This window comes from Mirounga angustirostris, unplaced genomic scaffold, assembly GCF_029215605.1.
Source record: "Mirounga angustirostris isolate CCGP_5_RB_7025 unplaced genomic scaffold, mMirAng1.0.hap1 SCAF_15, whole genome shotgun sequence".
NCBI classification, from domain to species: domain Eukaryota; kingdom Metazoa; phylum Chordata; class Mammalia; order Carnivora; family Phocidae; genus Mirounga; species Mirounga angustirostris.
The window spans coordinates 62,470,191-62,495,563 of record NW_026991723.1 but is presented as its reverse complement, the minus strand read 5'-3'; the positions used below and the strand labels follow the sequence as shown (position 1 = coordinate 62,495,563).

The window sequence follows — 25,373 nt, the reverse complement described above, 5'->3', positions numbered from 1 at the left end:
TGGACTTCTGGTGACAAGCTGGTTAATTGTAGTCCCCAGTTTGTAACCTATTAAAATAATCCAAAGAACATACATAGGGAAGAAAGCTGCAACTCCAACAAATATAGTTAAAGCTACAACTGCCAACCCATAGGGCAAAGAGAATGTCTGCCAAATCCGTGAATTTGGGATAGATTTGGAGAAGGATGCTGAGAGATGATATATAACCCTCCAGACCTCAGCATGGTCCAGATTTTGCTAAGAGTAAATGAGATGGACATCAGTTGGGAGTCGGGGATTTACTGTGAGCCAGACCTACCTCCTGTCCGGGTGATCTGCTCAGCTGATATGGGCAAACAATGAAAATTAAGAAAAAAATCTCTCTGAATATCTTCAGAAACCATGTGTCGGGACCAAAGCTGTAAGCTGCTCCAGATCATTTCTCTGCCTTAACCACACACAGCATTCTTGAGCAAATAGCTGACTCTAGTAGAATGGCCCCCTTCTTACAAGGGAGGTGAATAAAAAAAGACCCACCCCCTTGGTCCTATGTATAGATACTAACCAAAGGAAAAGAATGAGATGAGTTAAGAAGTAGAAACCAGATGAAGAATTCACGTCTGGAATGATTCCAAGCTTGCAGAGAAAATACTCCAGAGTATAGAAAACAAGTCCAGATAAATACTTTTTCAACCCTCAGAGAAGTTAAGAAGAACATGGCTCCTTTGAAAAGGAAGCACAACAGAGAGATAAAGAAGGGGAAGAGATTCTAAGATAGTCAAAGGAGAAAAAACAAGCTGTCGATGTTTAGGAAAGAAACAGAACATAATAATAACTCTAGTACAGAAAGAGGAGTCACCTTAGAAGCTGCAACAACCAGAATCCGGAGCATTAAGGAAAATGGAAAGAAGATGTGTATAGATCGTTAGGATGACAAGGGATGGACATAGCAGATAAAGGCCAACTAACACAAGCACATCAGCGTTTCTGGGAAGAAGAACAGATACATGAGATATAAATGCATTGCAAGATATCATGGGAAAAACTTTCCTGTAACAAACCCAGAGCTGAACTTGCAGGTCAACAGAGCACTCCTTCCAGAAAGAATTAAAAAAAGACTGAGAACAACAACAACAACAAAAAATCTTGAGGCATATCTTGAGTTACTGAACTGCAAGGAGAGCGTTGTAGCTGTAATTTTTATTCTATGTAATGTATTTCATATAAAAAAAATATCAAGCTGGCCTCTGATTTCTCCATTGCAACATTCAATGTCAGAAGACTGAAGCTCTGTGCGCAGAATTACGGGGAAAGTTTTATGCGAGTATTTCATATCCATCAAATTATAATTTATTTATGCATAATTTGTGTGTGAAGCCACGTATCCTTAAAAAATGGATTCAGGGAATTTAGCAGCTCTGAGTTCTTCTTGGGAAAAATATTTATTTATAGACAAAATCCAGCCGAAAGTCCTGGGACATAGACGACAGTCAATGGTACTGGCTTTTTCTGCCTGTGTCCCTGTGTTCAATTATCCAACAATAATAATGGAAATAGTAGCAGTAGCAGTAGTAAGAGCAACTACTGTTTATCTGATGCTTTGTAAATGCTGGGCACTTTACAATCACTATCTCACTCAATCCTTTTAGTGCCCTGTAGACTAGTATTCCTATCAGCCCATTTTATACTTAGAGAAACACCTATAACTCAGGAGAAACAGAGTTCTAGAGCAATAAGCAGCAGACCTACATGTGGACTCTTCATTTTCTGACTCTTCCATTTATGTCCCTTTTATCACTTTCATGTCTTTTTCATGTCTTTTTCCTCTGCATCACGAGAGACTGCCTCCAGTTTTTATCCTCCACATTACGGATCTGATTTTCTGCAGTGAGTTCTGTCACTGACTGCCTTTTACAGTTACTGGATTATTCTGTAGCATTGTCTTTATATATATCCCTTAATGAACTACCTCATTACATAGGAATATATTATCTTACCATCTCGTCTTTTATCTCTTGCTTCTTCGAATCTTTGCTCTTATTTCCTCCAGGGTGTAAAGCAGACTCTGAAATTTATTTGTATGGTCTGAATGAAACATATATTTTAAGAATGTCTTTGTCTATCTCTCAATGCTACATTTATCTTGTATGTTGTAGAAAGTTTTTTAATAGCCCCTCTGTAGTGTAAGTGTGTGTGTGTGTGTGTCTGAATATTTGATCCCGTATTTGTCCAAAATTTAGGTGGGTGAATTCTTCTTAGGTCTTACTTGAATAGACTTAGAATCTTTAAGTCTTCAACTGAAGGGCTGGTTGACCATGTCATCCTAGTTCAGGGACACAGAGGTCTATCAGAAGAGGTCTTATATCAGGGGAAATTTATGTTAACAAAAGTTTCTGCACCCAAATCATTGTTTGGCTTAGCCTCCATTCTGCAACTGACAGCCTTCCTGTACTTCTGTCTTGCCCATCAGGGAAAGCCCGGCCATATCACAGAAGAGTAAAGCCACTTCAGAGAGACTCCTGCTCAGAGAGAACCCCTGCTCTCTTGGGCTTCCTGTTGAATGTGGCAGGTTTCCCCTGGGCTGCCCGCACAGCTGATTCTCAAAGATTTTTCTATGGTAACAAATGCATTTTCAAGTGAAGAGTTCCCTGCTTCCTCATGGCCCAGTCTGGCCTCCAGGCTGTACGCCGCAGGAATTGGGGGTGTCCCTTGCCTTGGATATTTCCTTCAACTGGATGCCCAATCGTTCCACTGATCAGAAACTCCTCAAAATTTGTGATGCATGTTGAGATCATTCTCTAGTATCACAAGTGATGTTATCTGTTCCTCATTTAAAATTTCCATTAAATAATTTCAGTTTGTTTCTTATGGGAGACTCATGTCTATAGGCACAGCACATCTTTCCATCCAAACCCCTCCCAACGTTTTAGCTTTTGGCATCTGCTCCTGGTCTCTCAGTTGGGGCAATCTCATCAGATGATCTTCTCTGGCTTATTGGCTTCAAATCCACACATGACTCCTGGCTCCAGTCCAGCGTGCTGCACTTGAGGGCAGAGTCCTCTACAAGCCACAGTTCAGGGGCACCTCCTAACCGGATATTTCTGTCCTTGCTTCCGTTCAGGGTTGGAAAGTTTGGACAGATCTCAGTTATTTATTGGGATTTTAATCTCTCTTACATTTTTGAGTAAGGTCTTTATTTGATGTACATCTTCATGCTTTGTCATATTTGCCTCAATAATTTCTCCTTCATGTTTTTTTCCCTTCTTTCTTTTCTTTTAAATGAAAATGTTCAGATCAGTTTTAAGTTGCTTTGTGACCTAAAAGGGACCAGGGTCTGGAGGGAATCAAAGTTAATTTAGAAGCTGAAGGCCCATGTCTATATTTCCTTGGCAGAATTGAAAGTGACTAGAAGATTCTGTCAGTGGGCTACAACCCAGCTGTTTCGTGAAGCCCCAGGCAGGCGTAAGGATGGCAGAGGATACCCAGAAATGGCAGGCCTCATCGATCATGGCTGCAACGCATCAAGGCCACAGTCAATTGAACAACCTGTTCTACTTATGCCTTCTTGTGCTAGGGTCGAGACATGCCGTGGATAAGGAGAGAAGAATTTTCTCGGTAAATAATCAGGGGGAAACAACCTCCACCAGAGGAAGAGCCAATTCCCAAGAAGGGGAAAAAATAGGCTCCGATTTTATGGAAAGGCAAAACTGGAATTTGCTGGGCCCTCTGTAGCTGCTTCTCTGTTAGAACTGCTCCAGACTTACTCTTGGATTCCAAGGAAGTGCGATTCGGACCATTCTGGTAGCTTTAGGGCTCTGAACCAATGGTCAAGGCAGGAATATGAGTAATCAAGCACTCCGTATCTCCCTTCTTCTCTCCCAGGGCTTTGTCTGGGCTCCCAATGGAGGAATGTCTTTTAGGGGTCTTGTGAGCACGAAAGGGCGGGCACTGTCCAGTGAGCGGAGAGAGGCAGCTAGTTGGAGCCTGGGGAGGACAGCGATGGGGGCGCTGATCTGAGACAGGGCAGCTGACGGGACATCAGCTTTGGCAGCGGAGGTGCTGACAACAGTGGCTGGGCTAGGAAGTTGTGTTGGCAGAAGTTGAATCAGCAGACAGCAGAGCGTAGGCAGTGGCCAGCATGAATTTTCCCAGATACAGAGCTCTTCTCCCATGAACTTGCTCCATGCACACCATCTAGCTAGCACTCGAGCCAAAAAGCACTGGTGCTGTCCACCACCAGTGGAGTGAACAACAGTCGACCCTCTTGCTTTGCTACTTGCAAACAGCCTTTCAAGAACCCAGCCATCCATAAGTAGTAAAATTTCTGCCCTGAGGCCAAACACCGAGTAACTACAGGCTTTTTGTTACATTCATGTAGCAACCACCGGATTTCTTCAAATGGAAGATCATATCAGTTGGATGACACACAATTATTTGTCTTACACTAGGAAATAAAAATGCTGCCAAATAAACCATGACGTACTAATGATGGAAAGTTATATCCTGATTTCAGAGATGTTAACGGGGGAGAAATAAACCATGCATCTTTGAACTGGTGGAATACAATGCTGGGCCTTGAACCAGGGCTGCAGACAAGATAGACCCGCACATCTGGCTTCAATGAGCTCCTAGGCTGGTGGGGAAACGGATGCTGAACAAGACATCGTGAGTGTTGCGCGGTGGTCTTCTCCAAGAAAATGACTCCACCCCTGAGATGTGACAGGGGATGCGCTAGGTGAGGGCAAAGTGGCGCTTTCTAGAAAGAGGGATTAGCATATGCGGAGGCTCTGAGATGGGAAGGGTCCCCTGTGAGCAAGGGTGAGTAACTGGAGAGAGAGTTGGGCAAAGCCAAGTCCCGTGAGGTCCCTAGCCCACATTAAGGAATTAGGTTTATCTAAGAACAGTGGGAGGCCACAGACAGGGTGAAACAAGATCACATTGTGTTTTTGAAAAATCACTTTACCTGTGGTGTTGATGTGAGAGAAGCATAAGAACAGGTGCAGGGAGATCAGCTAGGAGATTTTTGCAGCAATTTAGATAAGAACGGATAATGATTTATAATAGGGTGCTGACGATGGGAATGGAAAGAAATGAGGACCCAAGCATATTTCAAAGGGACCCACGACTTCTCTGTTTGGTTTGTTTGATTTCTTTTTCAGGGGGTCGGGGTTTCTGTTGGCATTCAAAGAAACAAGAATATTGACTAAAGAAAATTCCAGACGCAGACTGGAACCAGTTTCTGATGTTCCAGTGTTCATTCGTGCCTGGCTTGGAAAACAAAAGCTCCATATATTTGGATCTTTCCTAAACCAAGATATACTACCCTAATAGGGCAAAAATTCTTCTACCATTTCAATAATAAATCCTCCTTCTCAGATTTATCTCTAGATATTATCGCCATGACCTTAGATGACTTCATGCTTATGAGCATGAAATGAGAAGTTTTATAGATTGAATCATGTTTAAAAAAAATTTTTAGAGCATCCTAACAAGAAACAGTTACTTAAAGAAGCTTTTAGCCAGGAGGTATTTCTAATTTATATGGGAGTATTAAGTACCCATCTATAAAATGAGAGACAATTCTGGTATCCTCAAAAACCGCATTGCCCTAGAAATAAAAAGGCCTGAGTCCCAACTTTCTTAACTTACTACCTGTGTGACACTGGGCAAGCCATCCAAATACATTTAAGGAAATGTGATTTGGACCATTCTGGTAGCTTTAGGGCTCTGAACCTTGCAGGGTTATATGAACATCAAATGAAATTCATAGCAAATGAGGGTGTTTGAGGGGCCACATAGGCCCACATTAGGGAGGGAAGGAAGAGGAGTTAGCCTGGGGTCATCTTGGATTCTCCTGGGGTAGATTGCCTGGAAGGATAATAGGAAGGGCCTCCAGATACTCAGGAGCTGAAATGGGCTTCATTCCCATCAAGGGGGCCACAGTCAGAGGCCCCAGAGGGGATGTCCCTGCATCTTTCATGAAAGCTTCACTGAGGAGACAGAATTAGCAATGGGACTTCACCCTGCCCAAAGAGCACCACAGCCGGATTGCACCAAACCAGTCAGCGAACACCTTTCCTCCCCCTTACTTCTCTCCACATTCCTCCACCATATTTCCAACCCCATGGAAGCCAGAGACCACCCAGTGAGGGGGTAAGAAGGAGAAGAGCAAGATGGGGGAAGAATAGGAAAGAAGCTGACTCACCACCGGTCTCCAAGCCCAAGGCAGGTCAGGACTGAGGGGAGTGGAGAGCTTTAACTCTGAATGAAGTAATGTTTTGACAATTATGTTTTGACTGGTTGTTTTATTTACTAAAAAGGAGTACATCCTTGTGATTGAAAATGTCAGGACTTTTGTTACCTGAGGATGCCTAGAAAGGTTTGAGAGATTTGACATGGACCCTCACACTGGCCAACTCCTTGGCCCTGAGTGCTTGGGATGAGGTGGAGGGAGGCTGGATGTGCTTCAGACGCCACCTTCCCTCCAATCTGGGTGCTGGGCTTTCGGTATGGGCCAGGGAGGTGGGGGAAGGAAAGGGCAGATGTCTCTTTATTCAACTGCATACGATCGTGGCCTTCTGGGTTAGCTGGCTGCTATTCTATCTCATTTTCTATGATTTTGATGAGGACAGTGGTAGCCCCAACATGTCAGTTGATAAGGGGCTCATGCTCAAGCTATAATCTTGCCCATTAAAGATCCCTCAAAAGATCTGACAGAAAATTCCAACTCAACCCCAGTTGGTGGCTCTCCTACCATGTTCCTCAGATGCAGATGCCTCCTTGCTTTTTCTGTGGGGACAGGCAGGGCTGTAACACCCAACTACACCTACACAAATGGGGCGACTTTTTCTTTCTCTCATTCAGCTTGCACAGCCTGAGCAGTGATGACGGAACCAAATGCCAGCTCCTCTCCTCACAGACCCTACCTATCTTTGCAAATGATTAGAGAGGGGGAAGCACACAACTTTAAGATGGCCCAAGGGTTGGAAGAACCTCCTTAGTCTTGGAAGGGAATAATCTTCAGCAAATGCAGCACTACCAAAATGGCTGACCCTTTCTCACCTCTAGGTCCTCTTCTCCTATGAGGTTCGGGTAGGGGTGGTGAATGGGGGAGGGTGGAAGCGTCGATTCTGGAATTAGTCCTCTCGATAGCCCGTGTTATTGTGGCTGGGCCCAACCACCCAAAGCCTCCTTGGAGAGATTACGACTCAGAAAGTGGGACACTAAGTGCCTTTTGCTCACCACACCGAGGCTTGGTTTCAATTCTGGGGCAGCAGGAAAACCCCCAGTGGTCAATCATGTTCTAGTTGCTAGGGAAGAGCCGCAGAGACACCTACAAAAGAGCCCTACCCTACCAGCTGGGTGTATAGCCCCCAGTCACCAGCCATGGAGCTCTTCATCCATAAAACTATGTCAACACTTTGAAAGTCCATCCATATTACTTGTCAGTAGCCACTCTTGAGTTAGCGTGCACCATAATTTGTCATCTACTGGGTGAAATAGGGCTACTGAGAAATAAGGCTGGAATATAACTAAAAAGTGGAGTGACAGAGAGAATTCATGCTCTGGACAGTTCTTTTCTACGAAGGTCAGTTGACGATCGAGCATGCCCTCCCTTTGCAGGGAGGAACTGCTTATTTTAAGAGGGTGACCATTTTTATGTTTGCATGTAAGCAACTCAAACAATAATGATTTCTTGGATTAGTTTAAATGTGCCTATTTCTCCTCTGTGACTAATTAAGCTGAATTCTGTGCATACAGGAAGCTGTTTGGCATTTGCCAGTATCTGTGCAGACCTGCTGTGTTTGATTACCCACCACTAGTTCATAGCGGTTGGACAGACCAGCCGGCTTCCAGGATTGTCTCAATTATCAAGATACCTTGTCACCTTTCTGGCCAACTTTTAACATCTTCACATAATCCCTGTAGAGAGTGTATGTTTTATACTTGGCCTCATCTGGAGGATTAGTGAAAACGTCGGGCGCTTCCTCCTTAGGTGGCTAATGAAGACCCCAGCAATGACAAAAGTACAAATTACTTTAAAATAGTTCCCATTTTTGTCAGTGCTAAAAATACTCTTTCATTTATATTTTCTTCCAGATTTACTATGTCTCGCCCCAAAGTGAAGGACTGAAAGAGAAGGTTCTGAATACCAACCTTATTAGACTCACAATAAAAAATTTCAGAAGATGGGTTAAAAATGCATCTGTGAATTATAAATAATGTATAATATAGCACATACTGCAAAAATGCTGCTCTTTTCTCAGGGGGTAATTTTTATCCACTTGTGGATTTATATTAAAGTCCTTAGTCCTGGCAGTGAGATCGATGGTCGAGCTTTAATTGGGGCTCTCTGGTGATTATCTAGATTGGCAGCTGCAGTCAATCAGCTTCTAAAGAAATTTCTGAGCCAATGATTAGCCTGCTCCTGGAGATGTTAGGTCCCTAGGGGCCAATGATAAGGCTCCCGATCCCAGCAGAACCCTTAAGGACAGCAGAGCAGTAATTTTCCAAGTTGCTAGCCTACCTGGGAATACACGTCTCAGCTTTCAGGCTGAGTCAACTTGGAAGCATGGTATCATGGCGTTCACAGGACCCACTTGATGTTATAAGCAAAAGAGTACACGACTGGTCCCCTGACAGCTTCCAGGAAAGTCACACAATAATACCCTATGCAGGGGCGCCTGGGTGGCTCAGTTGGTTAGGCGACTGCCTTCGGCTCAGGTCATGATCCTGGAGTCCCTGGATCGAGTCCCGCATCGGGCTCCCTGCTCGGCAGGGAGTCTGCTTCTCCCTCTGACCCTCCCCCCTCTCATGTGCTTGCTCTCTCTCATTCTCTCTCTCTCAAATAAATAAAATCTTTAAAAAAAAAAATCATTGCTAAAAAATAATAATAATAATAATAATACCCTATGCATGTTTATGGATAGAGCACTTCACAGTTTTATATGGTATTATATAACTGATCAAATAACAATACATTGCTGTTCTTTTCTGGGAGGAAATATACAAAGTTCACAGAATTTTTCCTTTCTGGTACATATAATATTCTTTTAGAAATATTATTTTCATATGAGTTAAAAAATCCAAACCATCTTTGGATTAATTTAACGTTTTATAATGGCTTAATCTCATTAATTCCGATTCCTCTAATTTAAATTTTATGATAATTCAAGTAGGATTGGGCTAAATTTGTTTTTTCCCCAACCTTGAATTATGGTGAATAATGGTAAGAAGTGTTCTATTGGTTAAAAAATGAGCTGCCAGTTTCTCATAGAGTTAAATGTACATGTTCTTCCCATATGACAATTCTCCTCGTAGGTATTTTTCCAAGAAAATGGAAATATAGGTGCCCCACCCCAGGACTTGCCTATAAATATTCACAGCAGCTTTATTTGTAATAACTAAAACTCCAAAACAACCCAAACATTCATCCACAGGTGAATGGATAAATGAATGTGGTATATCCAAACAATGACATATGTATTCAGCAATAATGGGGATGAATCTCAGAAACATAATGCCGAATGAAAGAAGGCTATACACAAAAGATTGTATGCTATTTGGTTCCATTTATTCTAAAACATGCACAATTAATTTATAGTGACAGAAAGCCAATCAGCGGTGGTCTAGAGATGGAGGGGTAGATATTAAGTGGGCAAGGGCATAACGGAATTTTGTGAGGTAAGAGAAATGTTCTATATATTAATTGTGATGGTAGTTATATGGGTATATGTGTTTGTCAAAATTCAATGAAACATACACTTAAAACGTGGATACTTTATTGTATGTAAATTATATTTTCATAAACTAGATTTTTTAAAAAGTGACATGTCATTACATGTATCTTCATTAATAACAGAAATCCTGTCTTACCCTTTGTGTCTGTCTATGCTTTCCCTTTCCAGTGTTTTTTTTTAGCATTATTATTTCCAACATGCAAATGATGCAAGGAATTCCATCTCGAGTTCAACAGATTATAAAACAAGAAAAAGAAAATTCAAGCCTTCCATCTCATATCTAACAGGACCCCAAATTCTACCTATTCTGGCTCCTAAATATTTCTAGCATCTTTACATTGCTGCCTAGCTTCACCTCCGATGCCTTCATTTAGCTTTCACTTATGTCCTAACAGGTCTCTTTCGTGCTATGTTTTGATTTGAACAAAAGGATTCTCCACATCATCGTCTAGGTGCTAGCAAACAAAATGGTACCTAGAGGTCTTATGGTTGAGAGAAGGGCAGGAAACTTGTAGGGGAAGAAGCAAGACAAGGGGTAGACCTGGATAGGGCACCTGGGGATGTTTGATGAATCTCTCATACTCGCTTCTGGGGTTCATATGATTGAGATGATGATCCTGAGTGAACTGGATTTTTTTCCATGGGGGTGGTGTTTTCTATGTACATTTTCTTTAGCACGTTAGTAAAGCCGCCTTCGGAAAGTATTAGCCCATTTCAGTTATGTTCAAAAGAAATAGGAAAAGGGTTGGTGTTCCCAGGGGGCTGGGAAAGGACAGGTGTGGTGGTGGCTACAGGAATCAAAGGCGGAGAACCCCAAGAAAGACAGGCCACTTGGAGGGGCTGAGCCAAAGCCCAAAGGTACAGCCTGCCCCAGCCCCTAGCCTCCACCCACCCTTTGCAGTTTTCTCCCAAGTCACTCCTTTTCTGTCTGCCCCTAAGAGAATCCTGTCCTGTATGTATGAAAGGAGTGATTTCCTTTCTGTCTGTATCCTCACATTCTTCTCTGATTGTCGGAGAGGGTGGTGATGGTGAATGGTCACCCAGGAGAAAAAAGGGGATGGTGTGAGGCCAGCTTAGTCCATTGTCAAAGGTCTCTAAGAGCCTTTCCCAGCTTCTGAAAGTGCCTTTTAGCAAGACTTGGGTCCCGAGGATAGCCTCCCGTGAGGGTTTCCCATCGACCACACACTTGTCGGCAGCATAGGCCCAGCTCAGAGATTTCCACCTTAAACTTTCAAAAGAAACCACTTGCTGAAAGTTCTGAAGCTGGGGATGCCAGAGGAGCCGCTGGGAATCAAACAAGTGAGCAAAAACCGAATGTGACTTTTGGCCCCAGGGGTGAGAGAGATGGAGATGAATGCTGACAGGCTCCTGCTCGACAAGGGCCTCTGTGGAGTGGAAATGGGTGACTCACAAATCAGAGTGGCATTCCCCCTCCACGGGCCGTCCCGTGAGCAAGGCCCGAGCAGCCCCACCCAAGCCCGTCAACGCACCCGCTCCCCGACTGGGGTGTCGCCAGGCAGGCCCTGCCACCCCTAATGCAGGACACGTGCTTGGGGGTACAGCTTTCACCTCAAAGACAAACACGGATTTAGCCCAGCAGGTACTTCTCCAGCACCAAAAAAAGCAGCACACATTTTATCCTAGAGCTAACGCGGCCATGAGCGTTTTCGGGAATATCTTCTAGTCCTGGCTCTGCTACTGGTAAACTGAGTGAACTTGAACTCAAGTACGTCACTTCGTTTTTAGGGGCCAGAGTCTCCCTGGCTATCAAGTAAAAAGTGCTCCTTGTCTTGTGGAAGAGGTAGACATGTAAGCAGCAATGACGTCGGAAGTTGGTGATGATGTGTGTGGGGTCCAGGTGAAGGATAGATTCATTCCACAGAGGGGAGGCGACATTTGGAGTGGGTCCCGGGAAACCCATAAGTTTTCCAAGTCAGGCAAGAGAGAAGGATGTTCCAGGCCAGGCAACATATTCCTTAAGGGCCGGAGGCAGGAGAGGACAGGGAGATCTGATGAGGCCTGTGTGTGGGAGAAGCCGTCAGTCTGAGTGCGTGAGAGGGGGAATATGGCTTCCTGCCTTCAGCAGAGGGTGGCCCTCCTGGCTCCTGCTTTGGGTGGCTGGGCAGGTGATGACTTAATTAAATAAAACACCCAAAGCAGGAGATGCTGGAAAAAGTGATGAATCTCATTTCTGACATGTTGAGATGAAAGTATCCATAGTTCAACCAACGGACATGTCGGGCAGACAGCTGGATAAACATGGCCAAAGCTCAGAGGGGTGGTTGAAGCCAGAGATGCAGACCTGGGTGTCATCGGCTTACGTGCATCTACATCGTTTCAAAGTTCCTCTCTAAATCCAAAGTCATCGGATCTGCGATTGTAAATTTTGTAAAAGGAAAAGTTCAAAAATAAACCTCTCTTCTCTCCCTGGACTAATGAGGCACCTCAGTATGTTCTTCCCTGACTCCTGTTGGCTGTTGTTTATGGGCCACTGCAGGATATTCACAGGATTCCTGCTACTAAATTTTGTTTGCGTTTCTGTCAGCAACTAGTTGCAGTATTTTAGACAACGTAGCATGGCCTCAGGCCAGATAATTAAATTGTAACTGGACACCCAGTTGATGATGAATCCCAAAAAGGCTTCAGCGATTCTCATCGCTTATCAGTGGCTCCCCCTGTTACGCGAAATACAGTTCAGGCTCTTTGGTTTGACATTCAGGTCTCTGTTTCCGTCTCTCTGATCGGTAGCCACATCACGAGCAGCCTTACGGAGAGGCCCATGCGGTGGGAAACGGAGGCCACCAGCGCCCAGCCACAAGAGGGAGTCTGGGTGCAGGTTCTCCTGCCCAGTCAAGTCTTCAGGGGACTGAGGCCCCCGCTGACATCTTACCTGCAGTCTCTTGAGAGACCCCTGAGCCAAAAGCCCCCAGCCAAGCCACTCCTGGGTTCCTGACCCTCAGAAACTGTGAGATACATGTTTGTTGCTTTCAACCCCCAAGTTTTGGGGTAATTTGTTAAGATAGGATCAGGAGAAGGAGACCTGAGTTCTTCTGACAATACATGGAGAATGGTCAGGGAGGGTTGAGGCTGATTTCCGCCGTTTGGAAGGAGAGGTCTGCAGAGAGCCGCAGGTCTGGGTCTCGTGCTGACGCTTCTGTCCATGCAATGAGTGGCCTTGAAAATGTCTAATCTCCTGTTTGGGCCTCAGTTTCCTCAATTGTAAATGGAGAGGGAGCACCAGTTCCAGGCTTCATTCTAAAACCCTTACATATGTCCTGCACTCGATAGTTTGAAAAATGTTTTTCTATATTATGGTCAAGACTTGGGGATGACAAAGACTAGTCCCCACAACTTGAAAGCAAGGGAAATGAGAATGGTTTTGGGGCATTAAACATCAAAATCAGCACATGTGGATTATGACAGAGACGTACAAAATTGCCATGTTTAGGAATAAACTGGCTGTATATGATGAAACTATACAATTACCTTCTTATCAATGAGCGATGGGAAATACCATGAATGCTCATTTTTTTAATGCATTAAAAGCTCTTAGAGGAGTTTCTGGAATATAGTAAGAACTTAAAAGGTGTTACTTATTATTTTTTAAATATATACCCAAGGGAAACATTGTAAACTAATAAGTGGGTTATTAAGAGAGATCAAGATTTGCTATATCATAAAGAAAGGAGCACATTACCAGAGTTTATTAAGAATTCTCACTTGGGGGGCGCCTGGGTGGCTCAGTCAGTTAAGCGTCTGCACTTGGCTCAGATCCTGATCTCAGGGTCCTGGGATCGAGTCCCCACATAGGCCTCCCTGCTCAGCAGGGAGTCTGCTTTTCCCCTCTGCCTCCCCCCCGCCCAGGTTGTGCTCTCTCTCTTGCTCTCTCCCTCTCTCTCAAATAAATCTTTAAAAAAAAAAAAAGAATTCTCACTTGGTGTCCCAATAAGAAGCCAGGCTGCTCTGCACAAGGCTGGGCAACGGAGCCAATTGACAACCACATGCAGACACCAGAGGCGGATGCCTGAGATGCTCAGGCAGGATGCTTGGTCATCACCTGCCATCAGCGCTTCCGTAAGTTGGGTGTGACTTCCAATCACTGTTGTTCTTGAATTCATCAAAGCACTTTGTAAAACTCTCTATAGTTCTTATCCTTCTTGGTACTTCTTGGGGGGGGGGGGGGGCGCGTAATTGCTGCATTGTTATAATTTGAATATCATTTTGTTCCTCTCTGATGTTCATCACAACGTTCTTTATCTCCCAGGAAATAGGAAGGGGTAGGGTGGGTGATTGCTTGGGACTTTGCTCTATTTAATAAGCTAGAGTGAAAAGTTTGAAAATCTTTGACTTCATGGCCATCTTGGGCCCGGCTTGGTCACTATGTGATTGAATGTATGAACCTAGTTAGAGCAAAACTGTGCCAATCGGCCGTGGGCTGGCAATGGAAGCCAGTGGCAGGAGGGGAATGGCCGGGACTCAGGCTGTCAGTGCCCATCCACAGCTCTCCAGTGACGAGAGCACCTCGGTCAGTAGTCCCGGTGGAAAGAGTATATCTAATATGAAGATGCACACAGGGGACTGCATCCAATAGACTTAGAACATCCCTGCTCTCTTGGCAAAGTCATCCTTGATATTGAAGGGATAAATCAGACCCTATCAGCACTGGGACATTAAATATTTGATTCTTCTTGCCAACCCCTTTTTCCCAACACCATCCTCATTAAGTGAAATTCTAATTATGCTATGACTTTCCCTACAGGTCTCTAAGATGTTGGTCATATAGAGTTTAAATATTTTGACCAGTATCTCCAGATAATGAACTTTCTGTGTTTATACCCTGTCCAAAGTCAATATTGCCATTCCCTTTGACATGATCTCAGCCTTCTAATTGATCTCCCAGATTCCATTCTTGCCATTGTTGCACTGGCCTGAAAAACGATGATTTCTCTAATGTCCATTTATTAAAACATTATCTCATAGGAACTTTTCAGTGAAGGCAAATGGTTTTATTATCCCTATAAACAGATGAAGAAATTGAGAATCATAAGTAGTGAGTGACTGTAACAGTAAGTTGTAGGACTGGGACTCAAACCCAGAGTTGGTACATTGTTACTATTGGTTTTGGGTACTTCACAATCGCTGATTACATAAGAGTAGTTTGTCATAAGGAACTAGTACGAGGACAGGCACATATTGCATCTTAATCTATACTTCCTAGAGCTCTGTAAGGTGGATAGTTTGCAGATGAGAACACTGAGGCCCAGAGAAGTTAGATAAATTGCCCAAAACATGCAGCAAGCAACAGAGTCTGGATTCAGACAGTACATTTTGAAAGTGTATTATTCTTTTACTTTATGCTTCATATATTTTTACTTTTAAGAACTATCCTAAACATTCCATTTTAATTTACATCCATGTTTACAGTTTTTAAAAATTCCATGTCGAACCTTTTAAAATCGGAATTCTATTTTCCTTAAAATTCACGTGGATGTGAATGTGTGTGTATGTTTTCTATTGTTGCCATAACAGAGTACCACAAAGTGAGTGACTTGAACAACTCGAATTTATTGTTTTAGATTTCTGTAGATGAGAAATCTAACGCTAGTCTCACTGGGCTAAAATCACGGCGTGGGCAAACCTGTATTCCTTTCTGGAGGCTCGAGAGGGAAATTTGTGTCTTTGTCTTTTCCAGTTTCTAAACATCACTCGCATCCCTTGGCCTGTGGCATCTTCTTCCATCTGCAAAGCCAGTGAAACAGGCTGAGTTCTTCCTATGCGGCCGTCTCTAGCTTTCTGCAGCTGGGAGCGATTGCCTGCTTTTAAGGACTCAGGTGAATAGATTAGAACCACTTGAATAATCCAGTGTAATCTTCCCATCTCAAGGTTCTTAACCTTAATCCCATTTGCAAAGTCCCATTTGCCATGTAGGGATTAGGATATGGACGTATTGGGGGCCATTATTCTACCTATCAGTATATATATATATGATATTAATATATAATACATTGTATATATACATATGAATTTTACATGTATTGTATATTTCTATTATACATTATATAAATATTATATAATCCATGCATCTTAAATTTTCTGCATATATACTGAATGTGCATATATATGTACATGTATGTATGTATATACATATGATATCGTGAAATAACTATGACTCTTTTTCCCAGTTGCTATAAGGGCTTAACTTCCCCCATATTGCATGTCAGTCGTGGGGTGACTGAGGGGCTCTGCTTCATGCTGTCCTTACTCGGGGGCCCCAGTGGAGGGAAAATCCAGCTCCATGATCCACACGAGCTGAGATAGGGAAGGGAATGCATTGGTTTGTGCTCTCATTTCTGAAGCTTCATTCCCAAGTTCCACAGTGCCCTGGATATTTATGGACAGTCCCAGTGATTCCCTTTAAAATACATGAGCATCCTTTAAATAAAGTCCACATCCTTTAAAATAGAACCACAGGCTTCAACATGAAAAATCCCAGTCCCCTGCTTCACTCCAAAGGGCTACTCCCCAGCGGCAACCACATTAAATTATTTTAGTGGTTTCTTCTAGAATTTACTTCCAAGTTTCTGAATACCATGAGTATAATTCCTTTTCCTGATTTTTCCATTTTAGCTACCATCTTTTAATTCCTACTAGGGAAGATTCGACTTACCTCTCTTCCTCACACATAGTGTTTATAACCTCATGACCCTATAAACAGCACATACAGCTGAGCTATGTAGGTACTGTGGTTTCATGTTCTTTCTTGTGCGTTTTTTTTTACAGATTGAGTAAATGCCTCTTTTTTTTATTCCATTACCTTAGGTTTCTGTATAACTCTTATTAATTTTTCCCCAAGGTCTCCTGATGGAGCTATAAAACTCCCCTCAAAATGTCCACACACACCGAGTTCTTCTGTAGTTCCATTCTGTTCCTCTGCCCTCAGTCCTCTCGTTCCAGCTTGGACAAATCACCTTCTAGGTCTGTTGACATCTAGGGGTTCTATTCCTTGAAAGCTTCAGGTTACCAATCAAGAAGAGAAGGAAAGACAGGAGGACTTCTGAGGTCTTTAACTCCTGTTCTAGAATTTTGATACAGGGATGAAGCATCATGAGAAATCCAAATAAGTTCCAAGGATGGGCTCTGCACCATGCCCTTTGGCCAAGGCTGCCTGTTCACCCCAGCTTGCCACCCCCTGGGTTCTGGTCCTCCCAGTTCAGCTCAGGTTCAGAGCACTTACTTTGACTTCTCATCTGTGCTGCTTTCATGATCTTGGCCATCCTCTGATTGCCACTGTCTTGGAACCAAGAGAAAGAAAGAAGAGAGGAAAAGTTCAGCATTTTGGGGGCGGGGGGGGGGAGGAGGATTCCTAAATTCCTGAGCTCCAGCCCTAGAAACACCTCCATACCTCTTGCCACTCCTTGGTCCCATTAGAAGCAAAATTATTAGAATTTACTCAAACAGTGGAAAATCCAAGTCATAGAGGAAAACAGTGTGGAAGTTAAGATCTTGTTATGCTCTTACCTAGGAACTGATTGAATTTCTGAAAGCCCTCGAGGTGCTCCTGCTGGCAGCTGGGACTGAGGGTTCAAAGCAGAGAAACAGAGCATGTGGGGAAATGCTTTTACTTCATGATTTTCTTCTCACACCTGGCACTGAAATGAAATACGCAAGGGGGAGTGGGATGGGAATATAAATATTGCAATAATGATGGTAATGCTTTCCTACCTGGTGTGGGGATGTGATTCAGTTTGGACGTAGAAGGATGAAGCAGGGCGGGTGGTGAGATGCTGGTGAAACCCACAGTTGGTTCAGAAACCTGAGCAATTTCTGCCTGCTTAGTCTGCCATCAAGGAAATTATCTTTTTTTTCCCTCCTCATTTTCTGTTATGTGGAGCACAACTGGAGATTAGAATAGAAAGGATGTTCCTGGGGCTTTCTCTGAAAACAACAGCCCCACCCCAATGACAGGGAAAGGATTGATGCTACAAATTACCAACTTGTAAATGGAAATTAATACTGTAATTAGCAAGATAGGAAAATCCATCTTATTGTAAATAGTGATACTTATAGATTGTGATATTCCCCCTGGGATCGCAGGGTTATTTAAGAGGAATAAATCAAGAACCGCATTCAGACCCGTGAAAAATACCAGAAATATTCAGAGCAGACATACATCTACAACTGACAATATTTTCACCGGGTTGTAAAACAGTGGATAAAGTCAATTTAAAAAAAAAAAATACACATTTGTGATTTTTGACACTTCTTAGATGGAAAGTGTTCTCAGATTGGCTTTTGAATATCAACATTGTCACCTAGACAGGTTTCTAGCAAACAGACTGAAGTCATTGGATAAAAAGATTAGTTTCACAAAAAACGAGGAGATGAATACTGCATTTCAAATAAAAGCACGGGTCTCCAAGGATGCAATATAAACATTCGATAAACCTGCGGCTCTGATAAAAATCTATATAATGGCCTTACGTTTCTATAGCTATTTAAAACGTGGAACCTGCTTTCACATCCATTAACTCATTTGATTCCCGAGAGAGAGAGAGAGAGAGAGAGAGAGTAGTGTGGGAGGAGGTAAATGAGAGGGAATGTAAAACAAAATGATCCTCATTTTACAGATGAGGAAGTGGAGCCCAGAAAGATTGAAGCTCGCGCTGCCTCCCAGGCATTAACAGACTGTGTGCATTTCATGTTAGCTGCCCCTGCCTCGGAGTTAAAATGCAGCCATACCTCTCTAGGCAGCCAAAACAGGGATGGTATTCTAACCACAGGAGGGCTGTGACTTCAAGTTTATGAGTCCAAGAATGAATTGATGCCAGGCAGTTAGGAAAACTGCCCTAACGTCCCTCCCCACCAGGAATATGAGAATTTCCTCCTATTGGTCCCCATTATTACACCTATATTTGACAGACTGCTTAGGGCTCGGCTAGGTACAGTGCATCAAGCCTGCCTCGAAGCAGGGCTCTGCCTGTATGTATGTTTTCCCTTCTGGACCATGGGAGCCCACAGATCAGCAATCAGGTCTTTAATATGTGCCCATCCCAGGTCTGGTACTTCATAAACTTGTGTGGGGTTGAAATAAATCATGGGAACAGACACTTTGTAACGCCACCATTGGGTCATAACGTAGGCATGCAGACCGGAAGACACAGTTGCATCCACTTGGAGGGGTAGATGTGTCAGATGCTTCCCTTTTAAAACATGTGACCCAGTTCTTACCCTTTTACATAGTTTTGTCCCATTTCTTGGGATGAAGTCAATTATAGGTGACCCCCTCCTTTCATACAGATTGAAAATATGTCTGGAAGTCAAGTAACAAACTCATATGCTAAAGAAGGACAGTTTCCATGCTTCCATTTCCCAAAACTCTAAATCCCCAATCAGGAACACTAGCCTCGTGGCAGGTTTAGAGGAACCCTGCACATCTCCATTGGTGATGGTCCATATGATGTCATAGCCCCCACCCACCCACCTCCTGGCCCACACCTCAGACCCCCACCCCCAACCCGGCTCTCACAGAAGGGCAGGACAAAATTCAAGGTAGCTGGAATACGAGGGGTCAGTGCACAAGCTTCAGGAGCATCCATGGAGAAAACCTTTGCAAAAGAGAAAATGTGGCATGTGATAATTCTTATTTTGTGTAAAAAGGGTGAGGGGGATTAAAATAAATAAATAAATATATATATACACACACATATATATGAATACACAACAGACAGGAAGGAAATTGATCAAAAAATTTTAAATAGATTTTTCTAACTGGTTGGATTATGATTTGGGCTTTTTTCTTTTCTGTTTTTGTATTGTTTTACTATACTCACTTTTAAACATCTGTAAGTTCTTTTACATTTATTTTTTTTTTTATCTACTTGTAAGACATTAAAAACATTACCAGTAAGGCAAAAGTCCTCCTTGACCATCATCCTCAAATTCCCAGAGGTAATCAGGTCATTTGGGCATGCATCTTTCTAGATTTTTTTCAATGTATTTACATATATACATATATACATAAAAATACACAATATTGTTTCATTGCTAAATAGATGGCATCAGACAATATACGTTCTGCCCGTGTCCATTACATGTAAATCTACCTCAGTAAAGAAGGAAAAAACATAATATTCCATCAAATGGAGAGACTTGCAGCTTGTTTAGTCCAATGGTCCTGCACCGGAACAGGTGAGGAGCTTTAAAGAAACCAGTGCCCAGGCCCAGCCTTAGAAATTCTGATGAAATTGTTCTTGTTTTCCCTCCCCCACCTCCGGGTGATTTTCACGTTTTGCTCTTACACTAGCACCGCATTGTACAACCTTGCACATATGTGTGGGTGGTACTCTAGGAAGACCCCCCAAAAACGCGCTTATGCTACAATACCAATTTACAGTCCCACCAAAAGTATGTGAAAATACCCCATACTCTTCTCTAACTTAGATGTCACCTGATTTAAATATTTTTAAATTTGTGCTGCTTTGATGGACTCAAACGAATGGTGTTCTGTTTATTTTCACCTCGCTGATTATGTGTAAGATTTAGATCTTTTTGGGCGCCTGGGTGGCTCAGATGGTTAAGCGTCTGCCTTCGGCTCAGGTCGTGATCTCAGGGTCCTGGGATCGAGGTCCGCATCGGGCTCCCTGCTCGGTGCAGAGCCTGCTTCTCCCTCTCCCTCTGCCACTCCCTCTGCTTGTGCTCTTCTGTCTATCTCTCTGTCAAATAAATAAACAAAATCTTTAAAAAAAAAAAAAAGATTTAGATCTTTTTGTATGTACAGCAAGAGATAAAGAAAACAAGGTACCCAGATTTGTGTCCAGTTCGGCCACTTACGAGTTGTGTGACTTTGGGCCAGTTATTTCACCTCTCTGTGCCTCAGTTCCCTCATTTGTAAAATGAAGAGATTAACAGTGCCCGCTCATCGGCTTGTGGTAGGAATTAAACATTTTAATAGAGATAAGGTTTTAGACCAGTGTCTGGTATAGAGTAAGCATGCAGTCGATGCTAATTATTCTCTTTGGCCATTTGTACTTCTTTAGTATTACTGCTTCGTCAGAAACTAATTTTTACCTGTGGGCTCAATTCGGAGAAAGCTATTCAGGCAGGCCTCAAATAGCTCACGGTTGGAGACCGTACGTACTTTGTTCCTACTCTCAGTAGTGAAATGGAGATGGCAACTCTCACCTGTTTGAAGACAAAGGAGGTGGATCTTTCTTTTGGGGTCCTTATCAGGTCAGAGATGATGGAAGGCCATCACTTCAAATCAGGAGGCAGAGTCCTTTCATTGCTATCACGAGTCTGCGATGCTTCATTAAGAGCCTGGAATCTTAGACCTGGAAGGACTGACAGAAAGGCTCTAGAGAGCATCCTACAGACAGTATTTCATGGATGAGAACAGAGCCCCAGAAATGAAAGTAATCATATAAGCTCCCACAATCATTCAGGGACAGACTCAGACTAGGGTCTAATGTTCTTGGGCCTCAGGAAGCTTTGTGCTGGCCTCCTTATTGCTCCTGGGGCCTGGGTGATAGTACTTTTGGAGGGCAGGTTCTGATATTAATATGTTCATGAGAAATAAGCTGAAAAACTTTAATTTTACAAAATTAGAATTCGCTGTTGTAGATAAAATAAGAATACAATAATATTTTTAAACTGTAAAGCTGCCGGTTTCTTAGCCTTAGGACACGTTCCTAAGTAATGCATCACCTAGAAAATGTTTTCATGCCACAAGATAATTCTTTTAAGTAAAAGGCCCAACAGAGCCACCCATTCAATTCAACATATTTGTATAAAAACGTACTACAAATATGCAGAAATATTATGATTTAAATAACTGGCAAATTTTTGCAGTCCCAATGTGATTTTTAAAATCTCATTCTGACCCAAAGATGAGGGGGATTGAGAAGCTTTTTTTTTTTTTTTTTTGCTTTAACCCTTTAAAAAAATAATTCAAAAAAACATTTCCAAATGACTATGAAACCAATTGGTTTGACAAAATGTTGCTCTTTAACAAAGAATTATATATCTATCTGGTTTTCAGGGAAAGGAAAGATAAGAAACTAACAAGAAATTGGAGACATTATTTCATTTAATATGACTAATTATGTGAAATATTGATGAACTTTGACCTGGAATGTTTTTTTGGTAATACCTGAAGCAGGTAAAAAGATGTTTATCTATTATTTTCTCTCCTAAAGCCTTTAATTAATGTATGCAAAAGTCATCAAGGGATTCAGCAGGCTTAGGAGAAATGTTAACAAGAAGCTGACCAGTCTGGATGCTAATATAAAGCAATGAGGTCTCAGGGGCATCATCTCTGAGTATATGATCCCAAGTCCTAATCTACATTTACCAGGGCTGGGGGAAACTGTGCTGGCTTCAGTCCTTTGCATTTCATTTCTGGGACTTGCGATTTCACATCTTCGGTGAGTAATGATTTACAGCACCAGGTTAGCTCTGCTACTCCTCATTTGCAGGAGAAACCGAGGGAGAAAGGTCAACTGGCTTAGACGAAATACAGTAGAAATGCAGTGACCTGAAATTCAAATTTTCAGATGATTTCAAAATCATCCCTTAAGATAGATAAAGAGAGAGCACTTTATGGTTACTATCTTATTTATCTCTATCTTAGTTCTCTAGTGCTGTGTAACCAAATTACCCCCAAACTTAGCGGCTTAAAACAATAAACATTAGTTATCTCACATTGCCTATGGATCAGGAATTCAGGAGAAGCTTAGCTGGGTGGTTCTGAATTCGTGTCTCTCTTGGGGTTGCTGTCAGGATTGGTTGGAGCTGCTGTCACCCTAAGTGTGACTTGGGCTGCAAGATCTGCTTTCAAGGTGGCTTACTCATCTGGATGGCCAACTGGTGCTGGCAGGAGGCCTCAGCTCCGGGTTATGGAGCCCACTCCATAACACTGCTTGAATGTTTCACAGTGTGGCCCTGGCTTCCCCGGAGCAAGTGATACAAGAGAGAACGAGGCCAAGTCCCAGTGCCTTTTATGACCCAGCCTCAGAAGACATAGACCATAATCACCACAGCTGTAGTACGTTAGCACAGGGATACTGGTCTCTGAGGATTGGCTGCCCACCATAACTCCTTTGGGGACCTATGAGTACAGAGAAGAAGCACAAATACTCTGTTGTGAAGATGAAGAAACTTTTTCATCCCAGGGAACATAGGCTACATTCCCAAAGAGGCAAGAATGGGGACATGAGCCCAAGTCCCCTGAGGCGGCTTGACTGTCCACACCTCACAAAATGGAGGCCCACGGGGCTCAGGGCAGCACAAATTCACTCCCCTCTGTGGCGTCTCTTAACTTCATAAGAAGGTTTCAACAGAGAAGGTGGGTATGTGTAGGCTAGCATGCAAGCTTAGACATACTTCGGAGCCCCCAAATATTTGTGGGGAGCCCACATCTGGTTCCTACTCCCCCCTGGCCCCACTCCAACTCCTATAGGTAAGGTAGGTTTTCCCTTCTTCCTGCTCTATGAAGATATTCCCCTTTATTTCCAGTGTATTTTAAGCATTTTAAATATTTTGTTGACATTCCTATGTATTTAAGGAAGAGAAGGATTTTATGCATGCTTACTCCACCAGCCTGATGAGAAGAGCAGGATTTGACCTCTCTGATTCCTCGTTTTTCAAATAGAAACAAAAATTGTGTCTATAGGATTGTTGCAAGGTGAAGTGAGATGACTCACATAAGGTGCTTAGTTAGCACAGTGCCAGGCATATAGGTCATGCACATAAATATGTTAAGTATTTACCAAGCATTTGATTTATAAAACAAAGCATTATAATCAATATTACTGGTCACTTTACTCTCCTTGGGCCTCAGTTTCTTCATCTATAAAATGAATGAGCTGACAAGATCAGGGATGGGAAACAGGCTTCCATATAGCCACTCCGTCATGAGGAAACTGCTCGGGCATCTCGAGAATTCTGAGACTAACCCTCAGGCAACAGGAATGATGCCATGATTGGTTAGTGATATCTGCCGAGGTCTGGGAACAGCAGATGTATGGTGACACTCCTACATTTCTTTGCTATCCCTGGACTAGATAATCAGTTAGGTCTCTTCAACCTTAGGCGTATAAGATGCCATAACCCACCGTCGCCTTCTCACACACAGGAGAAATGTTCTGAAACCAATCTTTGGATTATCCAGAGTGTGCTATGACCAGCTCAGTCATAATCAGTGTGCCTTTACAAGGTTTTCTTCTCTTTTGTAAATAGGCAGCTGGTTACTTAATTGAATTCACCCAGTTGTTTTCAAAACAACCAGGAGTATGACCAAATTCAGCCTTCTCTTCAAACAAGTTTTGTATGTCTCTGTGAGTCGCTACATGACGATATATGTTATTTTAAACTCTCCTTATTTTTAATGATATAAACAATGAAAGCCCAAGTAAGAGAAAGGAGCTAACACATTTATTCCCATTCTGCCATCTGTTTAAAGCTGCTGATGTAATTCCAGCTTGAAATTGCATTAGCGCTTGCCTCCTGGACTTCTTCCTTATTTCCTTTTGTGTCTCAGGCCTTCTGTACTTAAGAGAAAGCACTGCCTCTAGGATGTTCGTCAATTAATGCGAAGCTACAGTCTAGCCCTGGCCATTTTCAAACTGGTCTCTGATTTGAATTTCCTTCACGATCAGCTAGAATGACTGTTACTGGAGTGTTATTTGCTTAAATGTATTTGGTATTTAAGGTTTGATTAGTGATGTTTTCAGCAATATCATCAACAATCAGCAGATTTGTTTACACTGCAGAGGATGGCAGAGATTAAGGGTTGTGGTCGTGCATACTCAATCATCACATATTGGCTTTTTTTTACTTCTATCTCTTGGATTATGCCTCAGAATTCAATTTCAGTTTTGTTTTTGTTTTTTTTTTAATGCAGCTCTTTATACTGCTTTGAATAATATTGCAGTAGTGGGTTTTGTTAAATTGTATGATGGGGTGTGTGTGTGTGTGTCTTTTAGGAGGCTAGATCCCATTTAAAATATTTTGGCTGGGTGACCAGAGTGTAGTTTATTTGCTTGGATATAGAGTGGGGGCATGGGTTGAGACCATATTCTTTTCACTTTCAAATATCCACCTAAGGGGTCTTGGCCTTGGGCGAGGTTGACAAGGGATGTGAGAGCATGAGTGGGATGGGGTCAGGAAAACAGGGAATTTGGGCAGCTTCCTTCACTTTTCTGGACTCCAGTTTCCCCACCTGGGATGATGCTAACTAATTCTAAAGTCTTTCTCCTCTAAACAATTTCTATTGATCTCTGAAACGGGCACCTTTCCCTTTTCCTGATATCGCTGTAGTAGGGGGCACTGGTTTGGGTGCATGAAATTGAATCTTATGTCAGAAAAACGTCATCATAATGATATAAGGTTGGGTTGGAAAGGACTTGTAGGACTCTCCTTAAAACTTTTCCAGACTCTCAGTCACAGCCCCAGAACCTAAAGGCATGGCCAACGAAGAGGAGTGTGTTCACTGAGTACCAAGAACACAGCTGGGCTTCAGCAAGCTGATCTAGAGTATCACCTGCTACTCAGAACCATGGCTCTGAACATGGCTCATCACTGTGGGTTACAATTTTTTTAAAAATATTGACATCTGAGTCCCGCATTCAACCTGCCAAATCAGAATTTTGGGGAGCA

At 42.7% G+C, this 25,373-nt stretch overlaps 1 long non-coding RNA gene across 1 annotated transcript; it reads right to left on the bottom strand.

Annotated features, from left to right (window-relative positions):
* Window positions 1-15,942: 15,942 nt before the first annotated feature.
* LOC123849836 (uncharacterized) lies at window positions 15,943-17,495 on the bottom strand. The gene is made up of 3 exons (XR_006792169.2): window positions 17,238-17,495; window positions 16,954-17,010; window positions 15,943-16,794 (listed from the first exon to the last, which is right to left on the bottom strand). It is a non-coding gene; the product is annotated as an uncharacterized LOC123849836 (long non-coding RNA).
* Window positions 17,496-25,373: the final 7,878 nt, after the last annotated feature.